This window comes from Parasteatoda tepidariorum, chromosome 8, assembly GCF_982258835.1.
Source record: "Parasteatoda tepidariorum strain Cologne lab strain chromosome 8, Ptep-v5.0, whole genome shotgun sequence".
Lineage (NCBI taxonomy): Eukaryota > Metazoa > Arthropoda > Arachnida > Araneae > Theridiidae > Parasteatoda > Parasteatoda tepidariorum.
The window spans coordinates 105,764,512-105,780,740 of record NC_141762.1 but is presented as its reverse complement, the minus strand read 5'-3'; the positions used below and the strand labels follow the sequence as shown (position 1 = coordinate 105,780,740).

The 16,229-nt window shown below is 31.7% G+C and overlaps 1 long non-coding RNA gene across 1 annotated transcript; it reads left to right on the top strand.

Annotated features, from left to right (window-relative positions):
* Positions 1-963: 963 nt before the first annotated feature.
* LOC147806628 (uncharacterized) lies at positions 964-15,142 on the top strand. The gene is made up of 3 exons (XR_015436053.1): positions 964-1,106; positions 4,619-4,740; positions 6,121-15,142. It is a non-coding gene; the product is annotated as an uncharacterized LOC147806628 (long non-coding RNA).
* Positions 15,143-16,229: the final 1,087 nt, after the last annotated feature.

Here is a 16,229-nt window from a genome sequence, read left to right as displayed (position 1 = left end):
GCGAGTAGCGTGGATCCTCTTTATCATCAACTCAATTCGACTTTGATAGACAATAATTGCCAATCGTTATCGATATTAAAGGATATAAAATACGGGGCAAGACTTGTACCAACCGAACTTTTCGCAGATGATACAGGAATTGTCGTGAAGTCCAAAAATCCCAACATTGCCTTACAAAAACTCCAAGAAAAGATCACAGAAATAGAAACCTGGTGCCTAGACTGGAAGTTTAAAGTAAACGGACAAAAATCGAAGCTACTAATCATTCAACATAAAAGAAAAACGATCCTCCCCAAAAAACAAGTTGTACTCTTTAACGAAACGATACCCATAGTCAAAACAGCAAAATATCTTGGTCTGGTCATAAACAGCAAATTTAATTGGAAAGATCACGTCAAAACAGTCATCAACAAAGCACAAACAGCCTGCCACAGATTACAAATCCTTCTTCAGAACCCTAAAATGGAACTCAGACTTAAACGTTTACTTTACATCTCGATGATCCGTCCCATCCTGACTTATGCATCTCCAGCTTGGTGCAACATCTCTACATCACTCCTTAAAAAACTCAAAATATGCCAGAACAAAATCCTCAGGAAAATAACAAAAGCAAGATGGTTTATCCGCAATAAAAACATACATAGCGACCTCAACATAGATTTTTTAGATCATCACATTGCAAAGCAAAACTTCAGATTTTTTGAAAAGACCATATATTGTGACACCGCAGGATTCAATGAAATTTTTACGTTCGAAAACTTAAGAGAAGACATAAACCTCAGGCCGATTGCAGCTCATTTTTGTAGTGACATAATTTTAACTAAAATACAAAATATTTGATTTCCTTTTATTCCAGTTACCAGAAAGAACCACCTTAAAGATTAAATACAAGATGAATGGGAAAAAGGCCGCTAACGGCCCCAGGCGCCCAGTTATATTTCGATGATGATGATGATGATGTACCAACCGAGCTCTTCGAATCTCTGTTTTGTTGTTGTGAGTTTTTTTTATGAGTTGGTAGACTCTTGTATTTATTCTAGTTTTAGATACAAAGAAGGATTATGATGTGTCTTGTAAGTCTGCTGTTATTTTTACAGAACTTTACAGTAAGTTTTTTTCTAATTTTCCCTACTTTTACATACACTTAGTTTTTCGAGATACTTGATGGTATGCTTGTAATTGTCTAAAATTCGGGATTGCTTTAAGTATGATTAATATACCTCTTTTATTAACTTGGTTCTTTTGTGAAATTTAAAAATGGTTCTTTTTCGAATATTTTGATGGGATATTGGCTTATTTAAAGTATTACTTTAAAGATTTATCAATTTCGCTTAGTTAAAATTCTCTTTAGATTATTGAGTAAAAACGACTTGAAATAAAATTCAGATTTACTGTTGACTAAGAGCAATGAAACTAAAGTTTTACGAAACAATAGTTTTAATGTTTTGTATATATTTTTTCACAGGATTTAACGTGATTATTAGTTTTTAAATACTAGACATTGCACATACTTTCAGTACTATATCTAACAGTCTACTTTTAAAACTTTGCAATTTCCCCCCCTCCAATATTGAATTATAAAGTTTTGTGACTGTTTCAAACTTAATATACTTCCCACTAAATTCCAAAATATTGTATATTCAAGCCTAATAATAGAGTTTAGTGTTATAATTGGTCGCATAAACTTTTAATATTGTTAAACAAAATCCTTGTGAAGCCCGAGCTTAGTTCGTTTCTACCTTAGAATACTGAACTCACTATTTAAATGATAAGATGAGTTCGTTTTTCACCGATAATGACTTCAGTCGAGTGAGGGAAATAGGGGGGGGGAGGTTTTGGGATATATCATACTGTAAAAGACTTGTAAAATGTATGTATTGAAAATCGTATTTTTATATTATACTAATTAAATTATATTTAGCTTCAAAATTTTGTTTAATTGAATAAGATGTGTGCAATTCATTACCTTTTATGTGCATGCAAAAATTAGAATTACAGTAGTTGTTGCATTTAAAATGTTATTTTTGTAATAAAACCATTTTAACTTTTATAATATAAAGAACAAAATTAAAGAGTCAAATTTTTCATTTTTCGTCAATTTTTCTGAAATATGTCACTGTTAAGGGGTTAAGCTATAATTTGTCTAAAGTAAGAACTCCCCCTAGCCATTCGTCTGCACCCGTGGTGGTGACTATTGTAATGAGGTATAACTATTTCAAGTTTAGGTGTGGGGTCGTTGTTTAGGACAGGATTTGTCTCGGGGACATCAGTCTTAATATTACATATTTTTGTTACGGACATTTTAAAAGTTAAAAGCCTTTCTTTAAACTCGAGAAAAATATTACTTGGTTATTTCAAAGCTCTCAACATCTATTATAAATAACACTAATTGAGCAGTATAATTTATCAGTGCTTTCCTCCATAGTTATTGAGCAAAATTTAAAATGTGCAATTTTTGACTCTAATTGTGATGTATAATTTTTATCTGTGGTTCGAATCTAGAAGTCAGTATTTCGCGATAATCTTACAGCGTCAAAACTATTTCATGTCTAGACATAAAACATAAACATTTAGTATACAATGTTTAACAAACTCCTATCATCGAGCTATTTCTTTTCAGCAATATTGCATGCTACAATGTAACTTACAAGCGCAGCTGTTTCTTGGATATTGTTTATCTTTGAAAAATTTTTGTCTGCCTAATAATGCTTTAAGACTTCCTGCGTTTTGTCATCTTTCCAAATCAACCATTGCTTCATAGTCGGCATTCTTGTGCTTGGCTGCAAAATGCCTGTTAATGTTGTAATTTTTAATAACTGCTAAATATTACAAATAACTCAAACAAGCACTAGCTATTTTACATTTAATAATTTCAATATTTACAATAACGTTATATGTGTGCAATATATCCATACGCACTAACGTTAGAGCTCGCGCCAGCAGAAAAATCTGCACATTTTATGCTCAAACTAGCTATCTTCCACATGTGAAGTGCAATTCATCCATATTACATTCCGTATGTCTGCTCTTCTAGAAAGACAAGCGCTCGTTGGCTCCAATCTTCGGCTATTTTATGAACTTCTGCTTTCAACATTTTACCAATTGAAGCTGTCTGTGCTAGCAATTACCATCAATTTATGTTTTGTGGAACAAAAAAAGAGAAAGTAAAAACGTCATCAGTACTTTTTTTAAAGCTATTTTTGTTCCTTTTTTAACAAAGTAGACAAGATGTATAACGCATATTGATTATATTCGCCACGGATCAGCGAGTTAAAATTCTATCCGCGAATCGGATAAAACTTTCCTGCGGGCAGTAGTTTGACCATCCCTGCCCTAAAGTGAAGAGAAGCTACCCTCCTTGAAATGCGCTATTCTTGTTTCCATAGCAGCAGACAGCCTCAGACTTTGTGGCGGGGGTAGTTTCAACAGTAGACAAACTATAGGTTTAGAAGTCCAATTCGTTTTATTCGGTTTAGCTACCCCATATATGTGTCTAGGATCTTTCCTCTCCTCTTCTGCTTCCTTAGATCAGGGAAGTTTAATTTCGTTATGCCGTTAATTAGTTCGTATGTAGTTGTGCAAATGTGACAACCTTCAGCCGGTGCAATTAAAATAAATTTTACCTACTGTACCTGACCGTATTATTAGACGCATTTCAAGATTCTATGTAAAATCTTGAACGATAGGATAAATTAGGCTATTTATTATATAAATATAGAATATTTATTCTATAAAGTCTTTGTATGTTATAATAATTAGACCAAGTTATTAGACGCGCTGAAGTTTTTTAACATGTTTTGCACGACTTTATATGCAATATTTTTATATTTAAACACACATGTAATGGGTTTTATTTACGAGATCTTTATATAGTCCTATTTGCATTAATAATTTTTTACCGTCTTGCATAACAATGGTAATAAATTTACAAACGATGGTAAAAAAAGTGCTGACAGATTTCAGCTGCGTAAAAATAATACAGCTGTATCACTTGATAATTAAGATTTTACATAGAATCTTATAGTGCGTCTAATAGTTAGGCTAGTGACAGTAAACTAAAGATTTAGCAGGGTATCTTATGTTATGTTGTTAGATTATACATAAAATGAAAATAATCTATTTCATGATTTTATTCGATGTTAAGAAATGCGCGGTAACTTCCTATGAGGTTGGGGAGTTTACTGCGTACTTTAAATTTCATTCGTAGGTCAACCACATCTAGCTACGAATATCAATCTAAAATTTCGTTAGCTTCTTCTGTAATTGTCAGAAACTAATAATTTTTTCAGGACTTCTGAAGTAAACAGATTCAAAATTCGAAACGGTTAAAATCTCATTCAGACAAGAAATGTGTCGGAGAACTGTAAAATGAACTAAACTATTAAGTCTTTTATTTTTTCAATTCTTCTCGGAATTGGAGATTTTAATTTGCCTGAATATATAGCTTAGAACTCTAGTATTGTCGTAGCATTAGTCTAATATTATCGATTTATTAGTTATAAGTATACAATGTTCATCAGCGAACTTAAAGTATATTACGTTAAAGTGTAAAAAAATGCTCCACTGTTCATGCAACAAATTTTATATTTATAATGACAGGTTTCCTATTTTCTTGCAGGATCCAAGAAGCTACCTGAAAATAGATGTTTGATGCTTTACTACACAAAGTTGCGTATTCTAGATTAAAAAGCTCTACTCCTTACAGAAGAATGTTGATCATCATTATCCGATTTAGATTGGGTAAGGAAGTTAAAATATATTTTGATCTGATCAATGAATTGTTTAATAGAAATTTTATTCCTTGAGTCTACTGTTTAACATTTCATTGTTAGAACGTTGTATTCATTGGCTTTATAAAACCTTTTAAATTTTTGATCCATCTTTTGAAATCATATTAATTTTTTCTCACTCGCAAATGAAAATGAAAGTAGGCTCATGAAGACACTTGAATATTTTTAAGCTTTGAAAATTTAACTTTTTTGTCAGAATAAATTATATGATAAATTGAAAATTTAATCTTTTATTATATAAACTTTATATAAAGACATCATTTTCTGAAAATTTCTAGTTTTTGCTCTCAATTTTGTTACAATTTAAATGCATTTCCAGAACGTAGATTTGAAGATTTTTTTACGCCATCACACATGATAATAGTTTACTTTAGACTTGCTTGAAACTTTGCATGTAGATTTTGTATTATGTTGGCGATGAACTAAGAGCTAGGGTGCGAGTGTGAATTTATTATTTTTATCAAGCTTTAAGAATATTAAATTTTTCATTAAAAATTCAATATTAATGTGTAGTTAAGTCTCTTTTTGAAATTATAAAATAGTCAAAAACTCGGGTAATAACATTAATTTAGATATTTTGAAATTTAGGAATAAGAATTTACTGTAGAGCCGTTAGCGTGGCATGAAACATGTGTAGTTTTGAACTTACTTTGACTAATATTTTATAAATTTTTAAACTTTACATTAAATTTAATTTTAAAAGTCTTAAAAATTGCGTAAATCCTTCCACGATCAGTCTGATGGCAACGAGCTTCTAAACCATGATCCGACTGAGGATAATTTACGTCAGTACTGTGATCGGTGAGAGCGAAGAGCAGAATTGGTATCTATCAGCCTATAAATCATTGAAAGTCGGGAGGGGTCTTTTAATTGCACGACTTTATTTTAATTCCACGGCTTTTAATTGTTTTTTAAGGCTACAGTGGACTACTCCCAAAATCGTGACGCTCTCTAAAATCGATTTTCTAATTCTGACCATTTTATATTTAAATGATACTAAAAGCATAATAAAAGCTGAAGAATTTGTAACTAAATTTGTAATCTGAAGTTTTTGGTAATTGAAATTTCGACTGCGCCACTAAGTTTTCATTTAAACTTCATCTGCACTTGTTAATAAAGATTTCTGTGATAGATATTTGAAAAGCACGTACATAGCTCAGAGGTCCTGCCAGTAGGAATTAAATGTTCGGACTGATATGAACATCGTTAAAAGTTTTCAAGAATTTTGTAAAATGATAAAGATTTTGTAACACTGCCTCTAACTAAAGTAAAATCCCTATGTTAATTTGACCATGGGAGTAAAGACATTTTGTTTTATTTTCAAAACTAGACTTTGCATTGAGTACTTCATCGTGATATAGTCTCCTTGGGTACCATATTTTCTAAGATGTCCAGTGCTGACCTAGCTACCATGAGGATCGTAGTTTGCCAAGGTGTCCATTGCTGACCTAGCTACCATGAGGATCGTAGTTTGCCAAGGTGTCCATTGCTGACCTAGCTACCATGAGGATCGTAGTTTGCCAAGGTGTCCATTGCTGACCTAGCTACCATGAGGATCGTAGTTTGCCAAGGTGTCCATTGCTGACCTAGCTACCATGAGGATCGTAGTTTGCCAAGGTGTCCATTGCAGACCTAGCTACCATGAGGATCGTAGTTTGCCAAGGTGTCCATTGCTGACCTAGCTACCATGAGGATCGTAGTTTGCCAAGGTGTCCATTGCTGACCTATCTACCATGAGGATCGTAGTTTGCCAAGGTGTCCATTGCTGACCTATCTACCATGAGGATCGTAGTTTGCCAAGGTGTCCATTGCTGACCTATCTACCATGAGGATCGTAGTTTGCCAAGGTGTCCATTGCTGACCCAGCTACCATGAGGATCGTAGTTTGCCAAGGTGTCCATTGCTGACCCAGCTACCATGAGGATCGTAGTTTGCCAAGGTGTCCATTGCTGACCCAGCTACCATGAGGATCGTAGTTTGCCAAGGTGTCCATTGCTGACCCAGCTACCATGAGGATCGTAGTTTGCCAAGGTGTCCATTGCTGACCCAGCTACCATGAGGATCGTAGTTTGCCAAGGTGTCCATTGCTGACCCAGCTACCATGAGGATCGTAGTTTGCCATGGTGTCCATTGCTGACCTAGCTACCATGAGGATCGTAGTTTGCCAAGGTGTCCATTGCTGACCTAGCTACCATGAGGATCGTAGTTTGCCAAGGTGTCCATTGCTGACCTAGCTACCATGAGGATCGTAGTTTGCCAAGGTGTCCATTGCTGACCTAGCTACCATGAGGATCGTAGTTTGCCAAGGTGTCCATTGCTGACCTAGCTACCATGAGGATCGTAGTTTGCCAAGGTGTCCATTGCTGACCTAGCTACCATGAGGATCGTAGTTTGCCAAGGTGTCCATTGCTGACCTAGCTACCATGAGGATCGTAGTTTGCCAAGGTGTCCATTGCTGACCTAGCTACCATGAGGATCGTAGTTTGCCAAGGTGTCCTACTTCAGTTGCTTAGTCGTCATGACGTAACAGAAACGCTGATCGTATTTCTTCAACTAAAAATCCTATTCAACTGAAAAAGAGGTTTATTTTACATTCTCCTTGAATATGAAAATTCCATTTTCAATATTTTGATTATTTAAATTTAAATTTTTCTCTTATAAGAATTAAGTTCTATAAATATTTTAAATTAAATCTAATCACATATTTATAAATTATGTGAAATTTAAGTGTACATTGCTTAAAAATTTATTTCAGAAATATTTCTTAAGCGTAAAGAATAATTAAATCCTAATTAGCTAAATATTCCTTTTTTATCATACCTAGAAGTTTTTAGCCTTAAATTGTTTTGAGTCATATTTACCCATTAAATATCTTAAATTAAATAATTTAGTCTCTAAAAGAGGGATGCACCTTCTCCAATGTCTCGGCTGTCTTCTCTAATGTCGATATGCGTACTGTTAATAGTCTTAAAATTATTAAGACAAGCTTATTGTTATCTATTGCTCGTTATCAGCTATGACATAATATTTAAGAAAAATTAAATATTAGCGCAAAAGAACTAATTTTGATTTATTGTTTTTTCCTCGGAACTATTGTCTAGTACACTAACTAAAATCTAAATTGTTTTATTTAAGAGAATTGTTTTGGTGTGCCAGTTTAAATTCAAATCATTAAATTCAGAGAATTGTTGAAAATTAAAATACTTTCATTCGATTCTCAGACGAAAGGTATTTAGATGAATAAAGCTTTTATATTGGATTTAATTTTGGTATTACAAACTTTTAAATATTCCTTTTCGATATATTTCCACCAAATACATCATGCGTTACTTTCATATTTTAGAATCTGTTGAAGTAAGTGCGTGGTTGGGGGGGGGGGTGAGTCAATTTCAAAATCAACTGTTAAAATACACTTAATCTGAAGTTTAAGCGAAACTTAAGTATGAATTTGAGGAATTTGTATCTAATAGACAAAATTCGTATCTTAAATTTGAAGGATATTATTAAAATAAACTAACTCTTAAATTTGCCTTAATCTTTAAAAAAATTCCAGGGTCCAGGTAAAAACCGGTATTTATTAAATCGACATTTTAAAACTCTTTGAGATAACGAGATGCTTAGAAACCGGAAAACGAGTACATAAAATATCACAAATTTAGAGTTACCTTAATAAAACACTCGTTATAAAATTGATAGTTACTAATTAATCCCTACCTCACCAGTAAAATACTTATTAAATACCAGTTTTCGAATTTAAGTTATCCCGTACTGTTCGAAATACCAATTTTATCTTACTATTCCGGATCTGTCTGTTTGTGTACCCATAACTTAAATTATTTAAAAACATTCATGCAATAACGACTAGCTGTCTCGTCATGGTATCGCATTTTTCAAATTTTATTTTTGTCCTAATCTTAGTTAGCTTTGATGGAAAACAATGTTGTATAGTTAAGTTGGCACTTCACACATTAGGTCTTATTTTCATTTACGTAACTGTATTAAGAAATTTCACAAAACAAATTTAAATTTACAATTTGTCGATCATTTATATAGTATAGGCAATAACCATTCTAGGTATTTATTCCAAATTTAAAAGAATGTGCTTTATATAAAGTTTGAGAACGAAACTATTAAAAAAAAATTATGAAAAATCAAGACTGTCTAGTAATTAAGTTAGCGTAGCGGAACGAGTTAGGTTTGCTCAAGAAATGTTCTAATTTTGCTACTCAAAAAAGAAAACTGGTCGCTAACACGCTTTGGCGTAACAGTAATTTTTATGTGTAGATCGAACTAATTATACACATTATCGCATGCACTGAAAATGTTAGATAAGTTAGAATTTTGGTAAATAAAATATTTCAACTTGCCATTTGATTTCTTAAGATGAACTGAAATTATATTTCTAATAAGATATTTTTAATACATTAATAAATGGGTCTCTACAAAACTAGTCTTGTTTTTAATCTTATTTCTCCGCCGAGTCTATTTGCATAACGATAATCTTTAAATGGATTTGCCTCAATTTGCTTCATATCACCTCTTAAATATTTTTAGCTGTTTTGATACATATTCAGTGTCAAAAGTATCTGTTCAAATAAAAATTTCAACACTGAACAATATTTATTACGGATGCTTCGCCTAGTTTAGTTATTCGAAACTGGCTATGAGCATAGCACGTGATAAAAGGATATCTTAAAAATTTAAAAGAATCTGACACTATCTAGCCATAGTTTCAAAAAGTAAATAAATTTAGAAAATTTTCCCTTTTTAATGTAAATATGCCTGGATGAGCAAATTTGAAGCAATTCATGTTTAAGGAATTTAGTTATGCATTCATATTTCATGTACGTTATTTCTGGCTAAATACTAACATAAGACTAACATAATACCAACTATAACATATATTTTATCCATAAGCTAACATTAATTCATTGACTCGGCGGCAAAATAAGTTTAAACAATTGGGCATAATTACGCGGTAAAAGTTTTTATATTAAGAGTATACATAAAATTTATATTTTGAAATTAAATTTCTATCAATTATGATATAGTAAGTTTTTTTAATTAGGGTTATGCAGTTTCGATCATTTTCAGTTATTTTATTAAGTTTAGTGAAAATCGCGTGGAAAAAACTTTTTAGAAATACTGAAATTCAGCTTTGTTCGAATTTTGAAATTTTTAATTCGGATAAAATTGTCACAGGTGCATTAAAGATACAAATTAAGTTTTAAAAACTTGCATCTATTTTAATAACTATTTACGAAGTCAAAAATTGAAAATTTTATTTTTAAACTAAAACAAATTCTTAACTCGGAAGACATTTTAGAACTAGTGATTTGTACTAAGACTGGATGACTTATTACTTATACCAAAAAGCTAAAATTAATAAAATACAAAACACAAATTAAACTTTTTAACTTTAATTTTGAAGATAACATAAACAATAAATACCCTGAAACAGTCTTAGCTCGTGAATCTTTTTTAAATGCATAGTCTTGTAATTGTCCATGCTCTTACACATTTCTGAATTATTTTCTTACAGTAAGAATTTTGAAGAATAAAATATAAATAAACGTTTAAAATTTTATAATAAATATTTTCATTAAATGTTGAATTAGTTAATATTTTATTAAAAGTGAAGTGTTAAATATTGGTCACTTATGCGCAATTCAGGAAAGAATGTTAATTGGCTGTAAAATTTGATCAAAAATAAAAACATGTTAAAATGACGTATGGTTGAAATTTTTCCCGGATAAACTCTTTTGCAGAGTTAATCTTATCACAAAACATAACATTCTCATAGTGGATGCACGGTTCCAAATGTTAAATTCCCGAGCCTGACTAATCAGGCCCTAGTTAAATAATATTTTAGCTCTACAAAGTTACGCAAGAAAATCTGAATTCATTTCTGAATTTAACACGTTGCAGAGCGTAGCAGTGCAGAATTGATTAGCGGGTATATGAAATCGTTATACGTTTAGTGTATAAATTAATAAAACAAATCTCAGTTTAATGCGAAGTTAGTTTCGAATTGGCAGGTATTTAAGCCAAAATATCGTTTAATTTTTGTTAATTGTAGTTGTCAAAACGCAAAGGTATTCGTAGACTTTAGTCAAAAGACTATGCTGAAATTGAGATAAGTTGCATTTTCTACGCAATATTGGGACATTGCTCTGAAACAGAAATTGTGTATAATTGAAGCGAAGAGTTCCGTAGCATCTGGGCAAGTATGAAACCCTGCGAGGAGGTGGTAGACGGCAGTTCTGCTTCGTTGTGTTTCGCACTCGTTCAGCCGTTTCGGAACTTCTCGGTTCTCTTGTACACATTGCTGCAAGAAAGGTGTTCTTAAATGGGCAGAGACTTTTAGGCTTAATACGCAATATAAGTTCTACCAGTGATTTTTACTGTTCGGCTAAATGCCGTTGTTCAACTGAACGATGTATTTATGTAGCTGAATAAACTTTCATTCGGGATAGTTAATGAGAATACTCAAAAGTATAACTATAGTTTTAGTTCTCGCTATGACATCCACTATTCATATGTTGTCTTCAATGTTAATATAAAATCCTAAGCTTCCTTATTGCAGTCCAGCTAACTATCGTGGCTGAAATCCCGCTGTAATACGGGTAGACTTCAAAAACGTTCTATCTTGTGTATTAAACTAGTTTCGTTGTAAATTGTTTTCGATTAAGTATGACTCAAAATTTATAGATTAACTACGTTTAACACGTAAAGCCGTCCATCCACAGGATGAACCGCTGTTCGATCTAGGTTCTAAACATCCTGGAAAGTACTCGGCATGTTTTAAAAGTTGTATAGCTATTAAAGGATAATGCACGCTAGGCATTACGATATGAGGAACTTTATCTAACTATACTGGATTCTTAACTAGATATAAAGCTGATCTCTAACTAGAAAAGTGGGTACTAGACAAGTTAGTTTTCAAAGCATAAATGGTAGAGCTTATTTTAAAAAGGTTCGCACACAAATTAATCGTTACAGGATGCAGAATATTCCATAATCCTGGTAAACAAAACTAGTTTTAATTGATAATTTCGAAAATGGGTACATAAACTATAAGGTACTTCAAGTTCCAAATAAATTATAAAACTTACTTCAAAACAAAGTTTAAATGTAATTTGGATGACAAAATTAGAACTTAAATTTAATATTGCAGCAAAAGTCTCTTTAAATCTCTTCGAAAATTTAAAACCATATCAGTTGAGAATGTCAACTTAGTATAAATACCAGATTTATTCGACCTATCCAAATCCAAGATAATTTATTGAAATTTTAAAATATATTTTTAAGGAAGGGGTATAAATCTGTCAACATTCATATGTTTCTAATAAAACGAAATGCGTATTTATGTGTTTTAAAAAAATAATAGGTTCAACATATTCACGTATAAATTAAATGTTTCCAATTTAAGATTTGAAAAATCGTAAGTTTGGTGCTAAGTAAATAAATAGATTTCGACTCAAATGAGTGTTTCAAAAGTTCTCTAACTCTTATTTTTAAACTGAACTATTTCTTTTGACTATACCGATCTTGTGCAAAAGTGCTACAAATACAGGTTCTTGGTCAGAAAGGGCAAAAATTTCGGATAGAAGTTTGAATCTACTATTTGAACAGATACCCGAATAATCTATAAGGTAAAGTATAAACAAACTTTCTTAATGTGTTCATTTTTATATCTAACAGAAAAATTTTGAATAATTTTCAGATTCTCATAATAAGTTGCAATTGCGTTTAATACATAGATAACAAAAAGCTTGTTCCATCATTAAATGTTGTCCGAAATGCAGATTTGCAAATTCCGAAAAATGATTCATTAATCTTCAAATTTGCATTGATTTGTGTTCTATCCTAAGCGGATCATTGTTAAAACTGGTGGGAAATGTTCTGTGCAAATATAAATTCAATAGAACTAGTGAGCTGCGCCCCCTGCTCGCTAACGCTCTCTAACCTCGAAAATTGCTACGCAATCTTGTATGGTTTGCTTCGCTCGCTACTAACTTAGGTGCATTGCAAATGCACAAAATTCTAAGAATACAAAACAATCATTCAAATCCATATAACAACTTTTTAAAAAAAATAATTACATCTTTTTAGTAAATACTAAGTCATTAAAATAAATTTGGATTCAAATAAATGACATGTAATTCGTTAAACCTATTAGAAATGTGCTATAGTATAATTCGTGATATGAATCAAAAATTGTCAAATAAATTCGTAATATATAAATTCGTGAAAAAAAAGCGCTTTCGACAAAATACTAAAATAGAAATCTATCAACAAAGACTAGTCACTTCTGCCTAGCTTAATAGTATGAGATTGCCGCAGCTGATGCTCTCTGGTTATTTCCGTTTCCGTTTTTAAAAGCGCTATATGTTGAGCCACCTCAGCTAGGTTTGGCATGTGACATTTTTAGCGGCAATCATTGGTCGATTCGCCGTGTAAGAGAAATAGTAATGTAAACAAAACAAAGCAAACGTTCCACCGGTGGAAGAGAAATAAAGCCAAAATTTGGGAGCAATGTAAGATAATTATATATATTAGAAGTCACAAATGATACGAAATCAGGGTCATATAATACAAAACGTTAAACCAGTTTTTGGAATCTCTAATAGTGTTTACCTATATTAAGTTAAATTGTCTGAAGTATAATTTCTATGAAATTCTCATTATCTACTTTCAGATGTAGGTTCAACTTTTAACCGTTTCAGTGCTGAAGAGTTTTCTTATATATATGCTAATAGTGCGGAATGAAATGCGTACAACACTACTAACCAACTACTACTAACTACTACCAACCAACTACTAACCAACCTATACTAACCAACAGCAACGTCTCAGCATTTTCGGTACAATAGCGCTTCTCCGAATTTTTGCACATAACAAGCGATAGCTCTTCACCTCACTCAAACGGTTAATATAGCACCGCTTAACTCAAAGCAAACAAAGAACAGCATAGTAACCAAATTCACATGGTAATGCCATTAGAGATTCCATCGTAAACATCTGATCCTTTAGGCTAAATTTTGAGATACTACATCGAAATTGCAACTGTATCTATCATTTTATAAATGTCTAGAACCAAATTTAAACCTAATAATACGCAAATATTAAGACTTCGATTGAAACACAGCTGAATGAAGTGCAGCCAGTATTAGCTCGGTTATAGTCGGTGATATAGCAGATCTGCGCAATTTGGGAATATCGATCTGCAGCATAAGTGTGCAAGTGTGAATCGGAAGTTTCGGAATGTTCTAGACGAGTGTGGAATATGACGTGGAGGTGGTAGACGGCCGTTCTGCTTTCTCGTCATGTTTCACACTCGTCCAGACGTTTCGGAGCTTCTCGATTCACACATGTGCGCTTCTGTGGTGGATCAGTATCCTTGAGCTGTGTAGAAACCCTGAATCTTCGTAACAGTAGTGTCTTGTTTTAAGAACTTGAAACTAGTTGTTCTTTTTTGATGTGTGCTCGTTGAGCTTTGACTCTTACATAATAAAAAGGATACAACTGTGACTTATCGAACGCAAGAGTTTCACAATTTCTTCAGACACTATACTGATCGTGTTTTCAAAAATCAAACTTTATCTATTTTTTGCTCGAAACACTAAGTAGCAGTAAATCTTCAGGATTTTACTATACACCAGACTAGAGGTGAAAAATCCGTTCTTAGAAAATGTAGCTAAATTTCTATAAAAATTTACTCTTTTAACTGCCCTCATCGGAAAGTTATAAATTAACAGTTTAAATTTTATACAGTCTCATAACTTGAACTGAAAGTAAAATCTAGTTCCAATTTTATGTAAAATTGCTGTCTAAAATCTAATCTAGTGAAAGCCTAAATGCGCAAATCTGCCTTTTATATAAATTTGTTTTAAATTATGTTTTGAAAAATTAAATTTTTAAAATTTTTCAGAAGTTAAGTTTCAGGTGCAATAGAGACTTCTTAATTTTAAAATTAAAATATTTTTTCAAAAACCTTTTTTTGAAGATTTTTTTTTTTAGATACTATTTAAAATTACAAAAATGAGAATTAAATTTTAATGCATTCAGGTTCATTCTTTTTGTTCTGATACATGTTTTTACAAGGAGAATTTTCAATAGATTATAAATATTTGACTCTTGCATTGTGTAATTAAATATCAAAGATATATGATACCCTTTTTTGTATATTTTAAGAAATCCATGTTAATATTTCGTTTTATGTGTAAATAAAGCGCAAGTTTATTGTGAAATGTTGCTAACAAAAACTCCATTGTAAATGTTGTTAGAGCTCCATGTAAAATACGGAAGATATTGTTTTAGAACTAATTTGTAAATGGCAGTAAGATGCAATGCCTAGATGCAGTTTGAAATATATGTAATTTATAAAATGTTTTAATAAAATTATTTGAACAAATTGGTTAGTTTTATTTTTCGTATTAATAAGAATTTCTTTTTCCGTACTAATAAGTTCAGTTTTAAATTACCACTTTACAGTTAAGACAAATTTGTGAATATTATTAATGAGATTTTATTTGAAATTTGCGTTAGGGAAATATTATGATGTTACTTGAACTAGTCTCTAAATACTTTACAGATAGTTATCAAAGATTTCATCAGAAACGAATTTAGTTAATTGTTGAGACACTAGACAAGTATTTAGAAGAATTTCCATGCCTGACAACTTTAAAAAGTATTCATGAACTTTTCTTAGTGAAAAATCGAATTCAAACAAGTAACATCGACAGTAAAATTCTCCCTACTAACAAGAATATGTGCTTTTATCTGATATACATTTGTTTTCCTTCATACTCTTGAGAATTGAGATCCAGATATTGTTCTTCGACGCACAATTTTCATAAAACAGAAAGGGGCTGATCCCCCTTTCGCTGCCTCTCACCAACCCCTATGTTTGCTTCGCAATAATTGTTATTTATTGAGATGAAACAGCATTTATTCTAAAGTTAAAATGATTCATTTACATATACGTACTAAAAATAATTCCGTTTGCTTACTCTTGTGCCTCTATTTCCATGTCCAAATATTATCTATTAGTATTATAAATATTTAGATCTATTGGTGAACAGATGTAATTTCTCCAAGTAATCAGTTTTTAAACTAACATTTATATTGTTCAAACATTTTGTTGCTCGAGCAAATTTGAGTCCGCGACAATTATTTAATATTACCAAACGGGCGGATAAGTTAAATACCATTTTTGCTTGTATCACATTGTGCATGAAGCTGGTCTTTAAGTTCTAAATCATTTAAAGAATCTCTAACTGTATTTATAACAATCAATATGTTAATGATTGTAGAAAAGTAAATATAAAACTCTTAATAAGAATACACTTTTTAATAAACTTTATTTTAAAATGTAGTCCAAAATTCCGTTAGAATAATAAAAGAAAATAATTCTCAGTCTTAAACTCTTGAATT